At 36.4% G+C, this 18,225-nt stretch overlaps 1 protein-coding gene and 1 pseudogene across 3 annotated transcripts in view; one reads left to right on the forward strand and one right to left on the reverse strand.

Moving 5' to 3' along the window:
- DMD (dystrophin) overlaps nt 1–18,225 on the reverse strand; it is a 1,834,617-nt gene that overhangs the window by 1,629,369 nt on the left and 187,023 nt on the right. For 2 of the 3 annotated variants that reach the window (XM_030304767.1, XM_030304768.1), the window contains exon 4: nt 2,485–2,577. The gene's annotated coding sequence lies outside the window, so the exon portion shown is untranslated. Of the gene's footprint in view, nt 1–2,484; nt 2,578–18,225 lie in introns of those variants that run through there. The other variant, XM_030304766.1, reaches the window with a different exon arrangement.
- On the forward strand, nt 16,777–17,441 carry LOC115506741 (annotated as a pseudogene).

Here is an 18,225-nt window from a genome sequence, read left to right on the forward strand (position 1 = left end):
GGGATTCATTGGGTTATGATGAGGAGTATTGAGCAGGAGGAATTTTTTGGAAGTGAGTTTAGAAGTTTTAAGAGAACCAAGCAGGGTGATATAAGACAGAGAAGATAAGGAGGCAGAGGCTGAGAAGAGTCTACATGCTTGCAATCACAACGGTACAGTGATTCAAAGACATAAACGCAAGACAACAGACTGTAAGAGAGGTCTGAGATGAGGAAAGACTGCAAAAGCACTCCTATTGGTATTCCAGAGTGTGAAAGACCCTCCACATGCTAATAATAAAAAAAAAAAAACTGCACAAAATCACAAACAATTGAAAAAGGTATAAGGGTAGTTGTGAAACTCTATCTTGGAGTGAGTTCAGATGCAGTTGGAAAGGGTTTTGAGAAGATAAGAAAGTGAAATCATATGAGAGACAGTTTGGATGAAAAATACAATTGAAATAGCCATTTGGGTCTCCGTGCATGCCTCACTTCTTCTGCTGGCTTTGTCACGACCAACATATGCTCTTGTGCAACTTAAAGTGTCTTTTGCGAGCTGGGGTCCCTCCATGAACCATTTGTACCAATGTATCAATTGATACAACCAGTTGTGTCTATACAATCGATAGTCCATTAGAAATTTCTGTAACAATTTTACAGGTCCTACGTATGTCTTTTGAGTTTAATGATAAAATGGCGTGGGTTTGGGGTGTCTTTTTATTTCATTTTTATAATGCTTCAGTTTTACTATAATATGCATACAATGGAAAAGAGGGGGAAAAATTTACTTTCCTCAAGGTAAGTTTGTGAAGTTCTGAGCAAGAGAAGTAAACCAGTTTGGTGAGGGGCCCTGTGTTGCCTCGCTGGTTCTATTTGATACCATCCCTATATGGAAAAGGCCCAGAATTGGGAATCTTGGATTCATTTGAGGTTCTTATGGTCTGTTTTCTGTTGTCATCCACTATGCTGTCTTCAATCTCTTCCCATATTGCTGTGAAACAGGATTGAGCCTGATCAGAGTGTTTAGAATAGAAAGATATGGGGGTCAATTGGGTCAATATGGGAATCAATTCATTTGCTGAGGTGGAAAGGTACACCTCTGGTCTCCATACTGACTCTAAGCAGGACCAAAGTACAATTCAAGTTAAGTCAACCCTACTAAATGAAGTAGTGATACTTGCTACAATAATAAATATGAACCTCAAAGATTATGTTCAGTGAATGAAACCAAATATAAAAGAACACTTATTATATGATTCCACTAGTATGAAATTTCCAAAAAGGCAGATATATAGGAACAGAAAGTAGATAAATGGTTGCCCAGGGCTGGGGATTGGAGTGGGGAATGACTATGAAAAGACATAAGATTTGCTTTTAGGTTGGTAGAAGTGGGCTAAAATTAGATTGTTTTAGATTGTTTTGATAGTTGTACAACTCTGTAAATATCCCCAAATCTTGGATGGATTGGGCGGGGGCTGTTCCTTTCTCAAAATAATTTGAGAAGCACTAGGCAGGAGAACTAAACCAGTTTGGTACACTTTGAATTTTATACATAGAATGAGTAAATCTATGATATATAAATGACATATCAAAAAAGTTGTTTTTTGAAAAATTAATTACTGCTAGTAAAAACAGCAGACATCTCAATTTTCCTCCAGATTCTTAAATTGTGAGCAGAAAATGCCAAGCAATCAAAATTATTTATGATACACCTGTAGTGAAAAGAGTGTACTCTACTGAGTGCTTTACAGATATTCTCTCATTTAGTCCTGTAAGAAATACACATGTTAATTATTATTTTTTCTATTTTAACAGTGAGGGAATTATGGCCCAGAAAAGATGGCATTATACCCAATGTCACTATAAGATGGTAAGTGAAGAGGTTGAAATTTAAGTTCATGTTGCTCTGACCGAAAAAATATATACTCTTTTCACTAAACCAAATGAGTTTTGATCTGTTTTGCAGAGGTCCAATAAATGTAGGCATCAGAAAATATAGGCATTCAGAAAATATAATCAATTTCAAAATCAGATTATAAACTCATATATATGTATGTATAACATAAATACAGATAATCGTATCCAACTAATCTTTTATTGGAATTAATTTACATTGAGAAAAGATTTGCAAAGTCTCATTCATTTGGTAGTGGTTAACAGTTTTTATAAAACTATGTAGATTGGCTCACAGGTTAGTTATAGAAGACACATATTAGTGAAAAATATTTTTATTAACCTATTGATGAAACTTCTCTTTTTTGTGTCATCTCTACACAATGAAATAAAATTTAGAAAAATATTCCTGCGAGTGTTCTAGAACCTGTTTTATAATCTGCTGATCCTTCACATCTCAAATGACATTAACTGTGCCCATTTAAAAGGCAGTGCTTTGGAGATGGGCTTTGTTCTGTTAGAGGTATACATGTTTGTTTTGCAGGACACGGGCAAACATGAAAGGAAGATCAGCAACATTTTACCCAAAAAGGAAAGTCATCAAGATGCTTACCTGCCAGTGGAGGATTATATTCCAAATCAAACCAAGAGTCAGTTTGTGATTTCCATCTACTATGTCAGTGCTTCCAATATTCACTAAATCAACCTGTTAAAGATAAAGGGAAAACGTTTGAAGGAAAGAGACAAAATGTCTATTTGGAAAGAAAACAAAACTCGAAGGTAATTGCATTTAGCTATTTTCAGAGCCTAAACAGTATTACAGCTTTTAAAAAATAATCCAAAAATGAAACAAAATGCATTTGTAAATGGACTTTCTGTAACAAACAAGTGCCCCCCGAACACATTTACAAAGAGATAGGAAATGAATGTACTTTTAGTATATAAATAGATTACTGCAGATTAAAGAGGCCAATCAGAGTATCTCCAAATAAAATGTATAACAATGATAACTCATAAAGGATGACTAAAATTAAGATTTGCTTCCAAATAGAAAATTGAAACTCAATAAATAGAAACTCCATCTGTCCTTCAATCTTGCTTAGAGGAAGGCTATTATAATTAGGGGTGGCTGCATTAGACTAAAATGTCGTTGCTTTAGAAACATATTAAAACTCCAATAAATAATGGAGCTATGGTAAACTCAATTTTCTCAATCCTGTACTGGGAATCAAAATCTGGCAAGGTTTTATTCTATTGTATTGATTTATTGAGGGAGGGAGAGAGAGAGAGAGAAAGCACGAGCAGGAGAGGGGCAAAGGGAGAGAGAATCTTAAGCAGGCTCCATGCCAAGTTCCAGCGCAGAGCCCGATGGAGGGCCCGGATCTCATGACCAACCGTGAGATCATGACCTGAGCTGAAGTCAAGTCAGACACTTAACCAACTGAGCCACCCAGGTGCCCCAGGTTTTATTTTTCTTAAGGCAAATCCTATCTCCTATCCTTTATGCTCCTGATATTTTTACGTGGAGTCAGGTTAAATGTAAGCATCAGGCAAATGGGTGCATGAAAAGATGTTCAACATTATTAGCCATTAGGAAAATGCAAATTATAACCACAATGAGCTAGCACTATACATTTATCATAATAGCTGACATTTTAAAATAGTGACAACAGCAAATGCTGATAAGGATATGGACATAGTGGATCACTCATGCAGTGCTGGGGAAAATGTAAATAGTACAGGTACTCTGCAAAACATTTTGGCACTTTCTTGCAAAACTCATCATGTGCTTAAGCATGCAATCCAGCAACTGGGATCCAGGGCATTTATCCCAAAACAATGAAAACTTACATTTCTACAAAACCCTATGTGTAAGTGTTCACACCAGCTTTATTTATAACAGTCAAAAACAGCGATCTGGGAGAAGAGCCCAGATGCCCTTCAAGGATGACTGGTTACTTAAGCCGTGGTGCATCTACACCATGCAATCCCACTCTGTGATGAAAAGGAGCAAACTGTGGATACAAGCAGCAACTTGATTGAATCTCATGGGAATTACCCCAAGTGAAAAAACAAAGCCAATCTCAAAGGGTAACATTAACAGTTTTGAATAGATGAAGTTATAGAAATGGAGAACAGGGTAGCAAATGCCAGAGGTTAGAGATCAGAGTGAAGGGGGTGAGTGGGGCAGGTGGATGTGGTTATAAAAGGGCTGCCCTTCAGTATAATTGTCAAATCACTCCCAATTATGCCTCATATAAATATACTTTCAGGTCCAATGGATAATCAAATACTCACATTTATTTTTGTACCCCAGCTATATAAATACTATTAGTGTGTTGGCTTAAAACAAATAAAGTATACAGAAAAGAATGTAGAATCATTTGAACAAGGATGGAAGATCAAGATACAAGTCCATAGTTTAATTTCAAACCTATTTAATAGTAGAGGATATTACTGAACTAGACAATAAGACTAGATATCAGGATTTGGTACCATATGGACCTTACAGAGAAGTTATCCTGAAGTTGTATATAAATGGACATTTCCGTAAGGCTCAGTTGAGGAGTGGATAAATGGAAACTCTCAAAGCTGGTTGACATGAAAGACTTTGACTTTATTTGGTATAGGAAAGTCAAGATGATACTGCCATTATGAGATATTACATGTCTACTTATTTCCGCAATGCAGATGCTTTTGGTTGCACATTTGAATTTCAGGAGTATCCCATGCAAATCATCCCTAATTCAGTATGCTATAATTGAGTATTTCAAATTCCTGGGCATTCGCATAAATTTGTCCTACACATGCAGATAATAATTTGCTGTAACACTTTTGTTTTAATTATACAAAGTAAAATACAATAAGTTTTTAGAACTCATTAGGGAAGAAAAACATAGAGATCCCAGGGGAGATTAATAACTCAAGAACAAGAAAGCACTGTCATCTACATTTCATTTGGAGATTCCTTATGTGGTAGTAAGGGAAGGAGCTCCTCCATATGGAAAAGCTACTATAAATTTATCAGTTGAATCACTGATGCGTTCATTCAACAAATACATTTTGGCTCTATGTCAGGCACTGATGTACTTAGAGCACAAAAGAGATAGTTGTGCTTGTAGTGAAAGTGATAATCAGACTATACATTGTAGAAAATTCACTTATTTAAATGGAGTAGATGTGATTTTTTTTTTAGGAAATAGACCTATACTGGGGGAATCACTGCTAGTAGTTATGTTTGGACTTGCCATAGGGAACATCCTGGAGAGACTTAGAGCAAGCAGTAGGCTTGCCTCTATCTACTTTCATAAGCCTTCTCACTATATCAGCAGGGAGACTGTTCCTCTATTTCTTTCTCCTCATAAAATCCCTCCTCAGATCCAATTTCTATTATGTCCAGGCACTGTGCTCAGCTGTGAATAAAGAAGAGTAAAACAGAGCCCCTAATGTCAAAAAGCTTAGAAGCTAATAGCAGGCCGCATAAGAAAAACTAATTAAAATTAAGTAGGATCTAGAAATTCCACTGCTGGAGATAGACCCAAAAGAACTGAAAGCAGGGACTTGAACAGATTTGCCACTTTATATAATGTTGCGACGGACATCTTGTGTATACATCCTCAGATAACTGATGCTTTTATTGTTAAGGTAGCTATTCCAAGGAATAGATTTGCTGTATCAAAAAGGTACACCTAGTTTTAATTTTGGTAGGTTTTTCTTTATGAAAAGGATTTAGCATTTAATATTCTAACCAGCAATGTATGAATACGCTCTTCTCTTACCAGCAATAGATGTTTCTGCTTTTTCATTTCGCCTGATAAGTAAAAATATATTGCACTGTTAATTTATTTCGATGATTCCTACTGCATTTGGAGAATCTTTTTGTATAACTGATCATTGCAATTGCATCTGTAAATTGTCTGTTAATATGGCTTGTTCCTTTTTCTGTAGGGTACTTTTGTTTTCATTCTTAATATTTAGAGCTCTTTGCAATCAATACCTAACATTTATGGAGTACTTATCACTTATAAACAGTTTTATGTAGTTCAACAATCTAATTTTTGTATTCATATTTATAAATGAGATTGTCTTATACATGTTATTTAATTTTATGCTTATTGACTGTTGCTGCTAAGGTTATTCTGACATCACAAAAGTAATTGCAGGGTTTTATCTTATATGCTTTGGAATACCTTAAAATATAGGAATTACTATTCTTTAAGGATTAGGTTAAATTCATATGTGAAGAATCCTGGTATGTATTTCCATGGTAGATCTCTAATAACTTACCAATGTTTTCTGAAGTAATTAGTCTAGTTTAATTTTCTGCTATTCTTATGTCAATTTTAGTAATTTGCATTATTCTAGGAAATCATGCATGTCCTGGATTTTTCAAAATTAATTTCACAGAATTGCTTATAGTATTCTCTCAGTTTCTTATTTATCTGCAGTTACACATCCTTTTTCATTACTAATCTTGTCTATTTTTCATTCTCTTCTCATTTTCTTTTGTTAGGATTAGAAGAGGTTTGCCTCTTTTGTTGATCTATTCAAAGAGCTGGCTTTTGAACACAATTCAACCTCTATTTTTCAGTTTTCTATTTTGAATTTACTTTTCATTATTGTTTTTCTTTTTATAATCTCTTAAGATACTTATTTCTTTTTTTTAAGTTTATTCATTTATTCTTCAGAGACAGAGACAGAAAGAGGGAGTGGGGGCAAAGAGAGAGGGAGAGAGAGATAGAATCCAAAGCAGGTTCCGCACTGTCAGGGTAGAGCCCCATGAGGGGCTCAACCTCAAGAACTGTGAGATCATGACCTGAGCTGAAACCAAGAGTCAGTTGCTTAATAGACTGAACCACCGAGGCGCCCCTATTTTATTTCTATCTTTAAAAAATCTTAAGCCTATAGGGTTCTCTCAGAATACAGCTTTCACTCTACCCACATCATAATCATAATATAAGTATGACGTAGTTATTCGTTTATATACCTTTTATCTAGAGAAGAACAAAGTGTCAAAGGTACACGAAGCTTTCACAAGGTCAGATTTAAAACCAGGTCTGGATATGAGAGATAAGTCCTTAATTAAATCTTGAGACTTCTTCATGAAGTTCTTTAATAGGTTCTAAATTAATAAATATTACACACCACCATGTAGACAAGTGATATTTGTTTTGGTTAAGTTTTGTCTCTTGCTGTACAACTCTTTTTCAGATTACCAAGGACTGTAAGAAATAACCGTAATTAATAGTCACTAAGACACTAGAAGAAGGAGGGGTATTTTGCCATGCCTGAAGGGTACTGTTCATAGTCATACGTTACTATTCAATGCCTCATATACACAGTCTAGCCCATTTTGACTCTAAATCGCATATGCTTGGTTTCTTTTTATAATGCCATGTTTCCTACCACGTAGCTATGAATGTTGTTCTCATAAAAATCATTACTACTCTTAGATAATCACATGCATAATGGCCTCTTTTAACTATTTTTCTAATATATGCTCTGGAGGTATATCTTTCAAGGATTCTCAATCCAATTTCTAAATAACTATGGAAAGGAAAAACAAAATCCAAAATATGTCAAAATCTGTGTTAAATGATAATTGTATGTCTGTCTAACAAAAAACATTTCTGTGACAAGTATGTTAATATATGGAGCCAGTGTGTGTGTGTGTGAGTGTGTGTGTGTGTGTGTGTGTGTGTGTGTGTGTGTGTGTGTTTACTGTGACAAGCACTAGATAGCAGGAAATTCAATACTGAGGTCACTAAGGATGCCCAAAATTATGTTTTCCTGGTTTTCAGAATGAAAGCATCAGATACCAAATGGATAGGTGTGCAAAAATTAAATAGCATGCATTGAATTTTTGCAGACACAACTTACAAGTTCACCTACATATGAAGATTAGCCTTATGAGTTCCTGCAAACAGGCCTAAGACTTTCCTCATAAAATAACACCAGATACTGGCTCAGAGTTGTGCAGTGTTCTCTGTGAAGATGCTTTATTCAAACGTAATTTTTAAGGACAGAAAATTCTCACCATTTGCCTTGAAATCATGGAACCCTATTATGGCTCTAATAGAATATTTAAATGTGAACTCTTAGGAAAATACCCCGAGTCAGGAGGCACAAGCCAAATAAATAAATAAATAGCACCTAGGAAAACTAATGAGTTAGCTTTTTTGTTTATTTTTACTTTTATTTATTTTTTTTTTTTTTTGAGAGAGAGAGAGACAACACATGGGTGGGGGAGGAACAGAGAGAGAGGGAGAAGCAGAATCTGAAGCAGGCTCCAGTCTCTGAGCTGTCAGCACAGAGCCAGACACAGGGCTTGAAACTACAAACCATGAGATCATGACCTGAGCTTAAGTGAGACGCTTAACCAACTAAGCACCCAGGCGCTCCATTAGCTTTTGAAATAAAGTAGTCTACTGTTATCATGTGAGGACACAAACTAGAGGGAATTCCCTTTTTGTGCCCACGCTACAACTTAGACTAAAATATTTGATTTTGTACAAAATTATCTATTTAGTAATTCTAAGGTTAATATGTAAGTATTTCAATGAGCACTATTACTTCCTGGTGCCCCACCTCCTAAATGAAGATGCTGACCACTAGGCTATGAGGAGCAATTCTCTTTCATTGTTCATTTGTTTTATCCTAGGTTTTATTTTATACCGCTTTCCTTCAGGGCACAGATGCAATCTAGCATTGTCAATAAGATTTTCTACAAGCCAAATTTATATATCCCATGGTGGTTATATTAAAAGGATTTATATATATTATATTGATATATTTAAGATAAGAATACTGAAGAAAACCATAAGATTTAAAGCACATCTGAAATATGATGGATTAGTGACAGGAGATTACTGACCTGGCCCAGTTTATATTATTTTTAATTAGCTTTACAGAAAGAAGAATAGCAGAATGAGTTCATCAAACGTGGAATGCTACACAATGACTTTAGAATGAGGAACATTTGACATAAAAATAATCACAGTAACCAGGTCAAATAATGAAAACGGAAGTTCTCAGGGCAGAGCAGAAGGAAGAAAAAAGATGAATAAAAGCAAGGGAGTGATGAGTCCCATGACAAAATTCTAACAAATTTTCTCATGCTTTTTAAACGTTTGTGGTGGCAGGGAGATGGATAAACTTTTCAGCTCTTAGTTTATAAGTCAATAAAGCATTTGCAGATTTCACTTGCATGTTGTAGGAAGTTACATCTTATTCAAAATGGGAACCATCATCTTTCCAATAAATGGTATCTCCCACTTCTTGCCTTTTTAGACACCCGCACAGGACATTTCACAGCTCCAGGCATTAAAGAAAACACACCCTGTATCATCCAGCCAAATGAAATTAGGTTAGGGATAGGAGGTTCCTCACGTTGGTTTCAAAGGATGTGGTTCTTTAAGACATTTCAGGGGCGCCTGGGTGGCGCAGTCGGTTAAGTGTCCGACTTCAGCCAGGTCACGATCTCGTGGTCCGGGAGTTCGAGCCCCGCGTCAGGCTCTGGGCTGATGGCTCAGAGCCTGGAGCCTGCTTCCGATTCTGTGTCTCCCTCTCTCTCTGCCCCTCGCCCGTTCATGCTCTGTCTCTCTCTGTCCCAAAAATAAATAAACGTTGAAAAAAAAAAATTAAAAAATAAAAAAAAATTAAAAAAAAAGACATTTCAGATTGCAAGATTTACCCTAAGGAGGAATCGTTTTAGTTCCTTGATATGCACAGTACAATCTGAACATTTTCTGAATTAGGGAAGGGGTAGAGGATAAAGGTAAGCCATCATTTTTCACATGAATCTTAGTTTGTGAATTTGACAACAACAAAAAATGTAGCTGCAAATTCAATCTTATAACTTCACACAGAACGATGAGATTTCACAAGGAACCATGAAATGTCATCTTTAAAAGTTTGGGTAGATTACTTTAACCAGAATCCGAAACAGTGACTACCAGAAAAACACCATGCATTGAACTTTACTATATAAAGATCCCTCCTGATTCTTAGAACCCATGAGGCTACTTCTACCTTCTATTTATTTGTTTTTTTCCCCTACCCACACATTTCTTTCTAATAAATGGTTTATAACTGAGAATTTCATTCCAACATTCTAGGCAAATAGGATTTGCTTTTAAAATGTGTTAAGCGCTTTGTGTAGAACGTCTGCCATCGTGTAGCCAAGCTAAAGAGACTTCTCTATATTCCACAGAAACTCAAGTATTTATATAATCCTTCTAAAGATAATGCATTTAAGTGATCAAAAATGCAGAAAAAGCAAAGTAGTGTTGCTGCCCTGCAGCATGTGCTTTTTAGTGTGTTTAAAATTTATATAAAATGTGAAGGCTTACAGGCATAAATCACACCTATCTTTTTTTGGATATAGAGGTGCACATATTGAATCTTTCATAATTAGATGATGAATAGTTCAGTACATAAAACCTACAGGGTGGGTTGCATTGGCTGTTGTGGACTTCATGCTCCACTTGGCAAGTTTTCTTTATTCCCTCCCATATCTCTCTCTTCCAACAAGGATTTTTTAAATTTTATACAAATATAGAAGCTTATACTGGAAAATACCTTTTAAAAGCACGCTTTGACCTAGGATACATCCTAAGACTTAGTTCTGGGTACAGTACTTGCTATGAAGATACTCTCCTGACCTTCTGTGATTAGGGTTTATATATTCAGTCATTCCTTAAATATTTTTGACTATCCACTATATGCTGCATTTTGTATTAAAGATGGAGACAGACTAAAAAATGGACTGTTCTATCAAAATGCCTAAAGACTACTGAAGGAAGTTCAAATTGCTCTATATTTTGGAGGTGTTTATGATTATAATCATTTGTCACAAATTGCTCTATATTTTGGAGGTGTTTATGATTATAATCATTTGTCACAAGGTAGTTCTTTTTAATGGATCTGTGCTTTTACTTGCTTATATACTTCCTCTTTGGCAATAAAGATGTGAAGCAGTTAAGTTTAAAAAACCCCTTAATGTTAAGAAAAATATAAACAATAAAGGGGTGAAAGAAAATGAAAACAAATATATCAAAATAGAGGTTTCAATGCAGGTAGTTTCATTGAACATAAAATGCAGGACTGAACTTTTTGGCAAAGTAGCTCCTGTATCTCAACTAAGCAAAATTTCTTATATGGAACATTATATACTAGAAGGCATCATTTGAGGAAATGGACTCTATGTTCAGTAATAATGTCACAACACAGGATAAGATAAAAGATGTATATACTTTCAATGTAATATCATTTAACTTGAATTTTTATAAATATTATATATCATATGCATGGCAATACAGAATGCTACTTTAATGAAACCAGAACCCTGTATCACCATAGCTTTCTGATCTTGTTCCACATATACTTATTTCAAGGAAAAAATTGGCAATAGCAACCCCCCAAAATTTTAAGTTATATGACCAACAATTCAATATAATAAGAAAAATTTTAGGGCACCAAGGTGGCTCAGTTGGTTAAGGGTCTGACTCCTGGTTTCAGCTCAGGTCATCATCTCATGGTTGGTGAATGTGAGCCCCACATGGGGCTCTGCGCTGACAGTGCAGAGCCTGCTTGGGATTCTCTCTCTCTTTCTTTCTTTCTCTCTCTCTCTGCCCCTCTCGTGCTCCTCCCCTCTCTCAGAATAAATAAACATGAAAAAAAATGTTTTTAATTATAACACTATCTGTTGGGGTACCTGGGTGGCTTAGTCAGCTGAGTGCCTGACTTTGGCTCAGGTCATGATCTCACGGTTCATGGGTTCAAGCCCCGCATTGGGCTCTGCAATGACAGTGTGGAGCCTGCTTGGGATTCTTCCTCTCTCCCTCTTTCCCTTCCCCTCCCCGACTTGCACTCTCTTAGTCTCAAAATAAATAAACTTTAAAAAAATAATAGTACAATTTGTAGCCATACTATTATCCTTGAAGATCTCTAAATGTAAAAATCATAGGTAAATGGCTACCTCAATTTTAAGTTTAGCATGCAAAAAAAAAAAAATACTATTTTACCTTGATGCAAGAAATGCACTGGTAGGGGAAAGATAACCAACTCACCTTATAAAATTATTTCATTTTTTATTCATTTTTTAAGTTTTATTTATTTACGTTGAGAGAAACAGAGAGAGAGAGAGAGAGAGAGTGCAAGCAGGGAAAGGGAAGAGACAGAGGGGGACAGAGGATCCAAAGCAGGCTCTGTACTGACAACAAAGAGCCTGATGTGGGGCTCAAACCCACGAACCATGAGATCATGAACTGAGCTGAAGTCAGATGCTTAACTGACTGAGCCACCCAACTGCCCCTGATATTATTTTAAATGAGAATTAGCTTCATTTGAAAAGTAGTCATTCCCTAATGCATCTGAATATGAATCTAAATATTATATAATATATGCCTGTATATGTTTTTATTCCATAAATGAATATTTTGAAATAAATACAACAATTTCTGTTAGTAGATTTCAGAGATGATGAATTGGAACCTAAGTCATGGAATCATTTAGAAAAAATCCTGGAGTTAGTGAGTAACAGGGTTAAAAGGATATACTTCTGGATCCTGAGAATGAATATATATAAGGTGCAGACGTATTATAGTCCTATTGTGTGGACTGAAAATTTAGTGTAAGAACGAACACTTGTCTAACATAAATTAACTTCAAAATGTGGAATTTATATCTGAACAGTGTATTTTATGAGTAATAAATGGAAGCAGTTTATATTCAGTCAAAGATATTATGTTCTGACATACTCCAAAACATATATTATATTGCTATTTAAGTCTCTGAATACTTAAAGAACACATAAAATACTAGTCTTAAAGAACGGTTTAGAACCCTCTTTATCTAAGATCATATGCCAGGAAGAGTGAACACTGTGTCATTTTTCAGATCAGTGACATGTGACAACCATTCAATCTAATTCACTGACAATTTTCAATGATATGATTAAGTGAATATTTGAACATAGCTGACATGTGAATTTTCAACCTAGGCTTTTAAATGCTCACTTTGGATTTGTGCTTTAATAATGTATAAAACTGATCTTATTTGTTTTGTGCTGTTTCACATTGTACGTTTGAAGTTACTTGGTAAAAATTTGCCACTTTGTCATACACAGTTGATGAGAGTGGATACTGAACATCAAGTATGAGATCTACAACTCTGTCAGCTAATATTAAATCATATTAAATCGGTAAAGCCCTGGTATACTATATACTCAGGGTGTATTACAACACTACTTTTTTTGTATGAATCTTTAAAATAGTGATGGAATATATTCTATGACTTCAAAGAGGCACTGGGATTCATAAAATAAAAACATGGACATCTTGGGATGGAAGAAGAGGAAACAAATTGCAATCAGGCAATTAATGGAAGACTGGTATCATGATCTATCTGGAGGGCAGTTTAAAATACCACAAGCAGTTAAATCTCCCTACCAGATTTTTAATGGCTAAATTCCTTTACCAGTGGTAAAGAATCATTCGTTACTCAATTTGACATGGAGAGATAAAAATGTCAAATTTCTGGTAGAGGAAACTCATTGACTGGAGCTTATTTATATCTAAGGGGGAAAAAATCTATCAATAAACAAGTTTAAATGACCCATTAAATGATACTTTTCCTTTGAGAGACAATGGGGTTAAAGACCTGCAGAACGGAATTGAGAATGTCTGGTAAAGACAGTCACTCACAAACAAATGTGAAGGGAAATATGTGAGATGTTTCCATGTTACCTGTGATTTGTTTTATCTACCTTCAACAAGTAACAATGAAATGCAAGCTGTGGATATGTTTTATAGCTTGAGCTGGGGTGTAGACAAGCTTAACCACTTGGTACAGTCAGCTTCTATTTCACAGGATTTTGTACTTTCTTTTGTTTGCTTTTTAAAACCACAGCCAACTTTATTACAAATGAGCTTTGCTCTCAGTAAATATTGTAATAAAGGTATCACTGCACTTGGAAGTACTTTATTCTCAATAAGTGGTTTTGAAAATAAATTATTGATAGCAGAAATAACTTCATGCTAAAACAGCCACCACAGAGAATGCAAATCAGAACATAAATGTGGTGTCTGAGTTGTGGACCTAAGCTGTGAGTGGCACTGAGAGAGCATAGCAAATTAAATGTCAGGACAGACAAATTAAAGGAAACTGAGGCATGGAATCAAATTGAGTTGCTAGTAGAGAACAATGACATGTCCAGAAACTGATCATTTATGGCAGAGAAATAGGCCAAAGTGGAGAAGATACTAAGAAGGAAGGAGGAAACCGAATGAAGTTGACCTAAGATTTTGAAACTACCACAAAATAGCCTTTCAAAATGGAAGCTTCTAATACCCCCTCAAACAACAGAGAGGGTTAACTTCTTTGAAGTGATTTTAAAAATTAAGTCTGTGGATAGATTTGTAGAATTGTGAAGTCCCTAATGATTTTCTATTAGCAATTATCCATTTCTTAACGTTTGGATGAACTTCCCACTGGTTCCATTAGACTCAGAAGTCTTTGTGAAGAGTCGGTTTGTTTAATTTTATGATTTCTTCACCTCTCTTGGTTATTGATTGAAGTACTCTACATTTTCGTGGCACCTGGGTGGCTCAGTCGGTTGAGCATCCGACTTCGACTCAGGTCACGATCTCGCGGTCCATGAGTTCGAGCCCCTGTCAGGCTGTGTGTTGACAGCTCAGAGCCTGGAGCCTGCTTCAGATTCTGTGTTTCCCTCTCTCTCCTCCCCTCCTCCACTCATGCTCTGTCTCTCTCTGTCTCTCAAAAAATAAATAAAAACATTAAAAAAACATCTAAGAAAAAATAAAGTACCCTATATTCTATTAATTCTTATAATTAATTATTTTAAATGGAATATAATCTAATTGTTTTTATAATCAACATATAATTCTGTGTAGATTCCATGTTTGGTTTGTATATTCCTTATACTTGTGTTTAATATTTTCTTTCTATATTCAAAGTGCATATATTTGCTTTTTCCTCTCATTTTCCCGATTAAATTTATGAGATTAGTCTACTTTATTATTTTATTACAAAGAACTAGCTCTCAAATTATTCTAGTGTTTTTTCTTTCTAACTTATTTCTTCATTTATCTTTATTTTCTACTTTCCTTAGAGCATTTTTTATTTTTTGTAACATTTATGGTTGAAATCTTGAATTAATTTATCTTTGTTTTCAATGAAAATAAAAGCTAAGACACAAATTGAACCTCAGGCTAAAACCTAGTCCATTTCTCCTGGAAAGTTTTTTCCTATACAAATGTGGATATGTACTCTTCATTCCTTATACAAAACATTTTAAATTAATCAAATTGAATTTTTAAAAGTGTTATTAATTTCTAGTAGTCTATTATTATTATGAGTATGCACTTTAAAAGCTCTTCTTTTTATATACCTAATGACATTTTCACTGCATCCTAATACATTATCCATCTTTGTACATATGGCAGGAATATTTTTTTAGTAATATTTTTTTATAAATTTATCTTCTCCTATGCCTTTGGTAAGTTTGTGCAGCAGAGCAGAAATTAGAAATAACTCTTGGTCTGTTTTAGTTTTCTGGCTCTGAGGTTTCCCAGAAGCATCTGAAGGGATGTGATATCAGATGGTTCCCAAAATTAGCCAGAAACCATCTCCACGCCCTATCAGGAAATAGAGATGGTGTGGTTTCAAAAGTGAATGGCTTCCTGGTACATCCAGCAAGGATGGACCCCAGCCAACATTAGGGCTCTCAGTGCAGACATTCTCACGTCCTCGTGTGACCAGAAAACAGAGGTACTTGGAATGCTGGCTATTCTCTGTTTGTTCCCCAATCTCCAGTTCTTCACCCCTGTGGCATATGAGATGACTCATCTAGTATTAGATGACTTCATCACCTAGGAGCTCTCACCTTCTAGCCTTTAGCTGAGCTTAACCAGTGGGTAGCATGGGCAGGATATTAGAGGATTGGATAGAGAGACCAAGGTATCGATCGTCTCCCAACTCACCCAGCAGGCCACGATTTGAGGGTAACTTCATTTAGATACCTATGGTCACAGTTGCTGGCCGGTGGTCCCTCTCACAATGTCAGAGCTTTTCACTGCTTTAAGGTAACAGCTCTCTCCTCCTTGTCTCTTTATGTTTAGGGATAAAGGCTATTAACTCATGCTAATCCCTGCGTGTTTCACCAGGGATTTGATTCTCCTCACATTTCTGTATATATTTACTTTGTTACAGTCTCTTCAGCTTGGTCTTTGCAGGCTTTCTGTTTCATGCCAGTGATATTAATGAGATACTTGGCTTCATGAGAAGACTCGGGCTTAGGGGGTGACTGTATCAGTGCATACTGCAATGGACTAAAGAGTTAAGGCTTTTCCCCTGCCTATATGAGGCACCACATAGGCCTACTGTTCTCTGGCCATTGCTAGGGATAGGGAAGAGCTTTCCTCATGATGACTGAGAATTTTCGGAATGCTTGCTTGAGAGCTCAGATTTGGATTTAGCTAATTTAAATTAAATGATAAACTATTGCTTTTCCTGAAAATCCAACTTTATGGGGCTGGAGGTTTACACATAATGCACACATGTTTCATAGAATCATCTGCGCTTTGGAGTATTAATGGGAAGCAAATTGCTATTAAATCTACAGTTTATTTATGCCATCCATAGTCTCAATTATTTAGTTAGTTGCTAAATGTGTTCTAATATGACAATAGTGAATTAAAGGTTCTGAATAAAACTGTATTTCCGACCTTGCCATCCAGTCCCTGTGCCATCTTTTTCCACTGCCTGTATGGAACCAGCTCCCTGAGCTGCCTTGGCAGCAAGGGGTCTGGGCTTCAGAGAGTAGCAGGAGGCGCAGGCGTGCCCCGGCCCCTGCAACTTTCTGCAAGGCTATAGAAGGAGGAGGAACCTGTCTAGAATCCCTGCATGACTAGAAAAGGAGGGAAAATCTCAACATGGAAAAACTCTGCGATGGAATGAAGGAATGCCCGAGAACAAGGAAAGCTGGAATACAAAGAACAGCCATGGGGTGCAGGGAAGCCAGCAGTAGCTTGTATTCTGGAAAATGAAGAAAAGTTAGAAATTGAGGGAAAGACAAATCACAAGGGAAAGGCAGAAAATGAGGAAATAGGAAAGGACAAGGAGAAAGCCAGCAGCGTGGCAAAGCCAAAAGACAGAAAGCCCGAGAGCCAGGGAAAGCCAAAAGAAGAAGAAAGGCCAGCCAGGGAACCAAGGATGCAGGAAAGTGACCAAGAAGGCCAAAAGAGAAACCAACAAGGGGCTGGCTTGGTGGCTCCAGGATTACGAGGCCATAAACGATATGCATTGAGGAATGAGGAGATGAGAGAATTCAAAGAGATGGTCAGGGTGCAGGTTGAGGTGAAGAAAACCATGCAGAAATGGGTGGTGGTTATATGGATGCAAAAAAGTTTACAGGATCCCTTCCACCCAAGGGGCCCAAGGGAACTCAGGGGTGGCTGCGGGTCCCCACAAAGGGGCTCTGAAGACTTTCCTTTTGCAAAGTGCCCCTTGCAGGCATTTGCCAGGCCCTGTGCTTTAACCTTACGCTAATACTTTCACTTTAGATGTCCCTCCTGTTATCAGTGGCCTTTTGACCCAACTAGAGAACTCTATCAGTAGGGGGATTTTCACCCATGTGCATTGCAACAAAGACGTTATAAATCTTGGAAAAATAAAGCAGCCTATAACATCAAAAAATATTTCCATTAAATTGTCTTAGTGGTTTTAGTAGTATTTCTATTATGTGATAAGTTGTATTATGTTTTCATTACAGACGATAACCTCCCTGGATAAAAATGGTACTGCTTTTAAATACTTTTCTTGTAAGTTTTTCTTTGTTATTAACTATTTCTCTCATTTTTAAAGAACTGGTTTTATTAGCCATTCAATTCATAGCGGCCCTTTTATTTTTCGTCATTGCCATCTCCTTCCCAATTAAGTTCCAAGCCTAATAATGTCTTCCCATGTTTTACACCTCCCATAAGTACCCAGGTACCTCTCCGATCCCCTTCTCTGCTGTGTTTTCTCCATACTCAGTCCTGTCTCCCTAGCAAGTCCTGTTTGCAAACGTTTTGTTTCTCCCCAAGGTCTTTTTATCCTTCTGTCTGGACCATTTTCCTATAGATGATGCCATGGCTCACTCCCTCACTTCCTTCCAGGCTTTACCATATCACAATTTAACTGAGAGGTCTTCCCACACCTTCTGTTCTGTTTATCTCTTACTCATTCACATAACTATCACAATGCACATTGCAAATGTTACTGCCCTCTGGTATGTGACTGTAAACTCTATGACATATAGGGTTGTGTTTGTTCTGATCACTGACTACAGTGT

This window comes from Lynx canadensis, chromosome X, assembly GCF_007474595.2.
Source record: "Lynx canadensis isolate LIC74 chromosome X, mLynCan4.pri.v2, whole genome shotgun sequence".
Lineage (NCBI taxonomy): Eukaryota > Metazoa > Chordata > Mammalia > Carnivora > Felidae > Lynx > Lynx canadensis.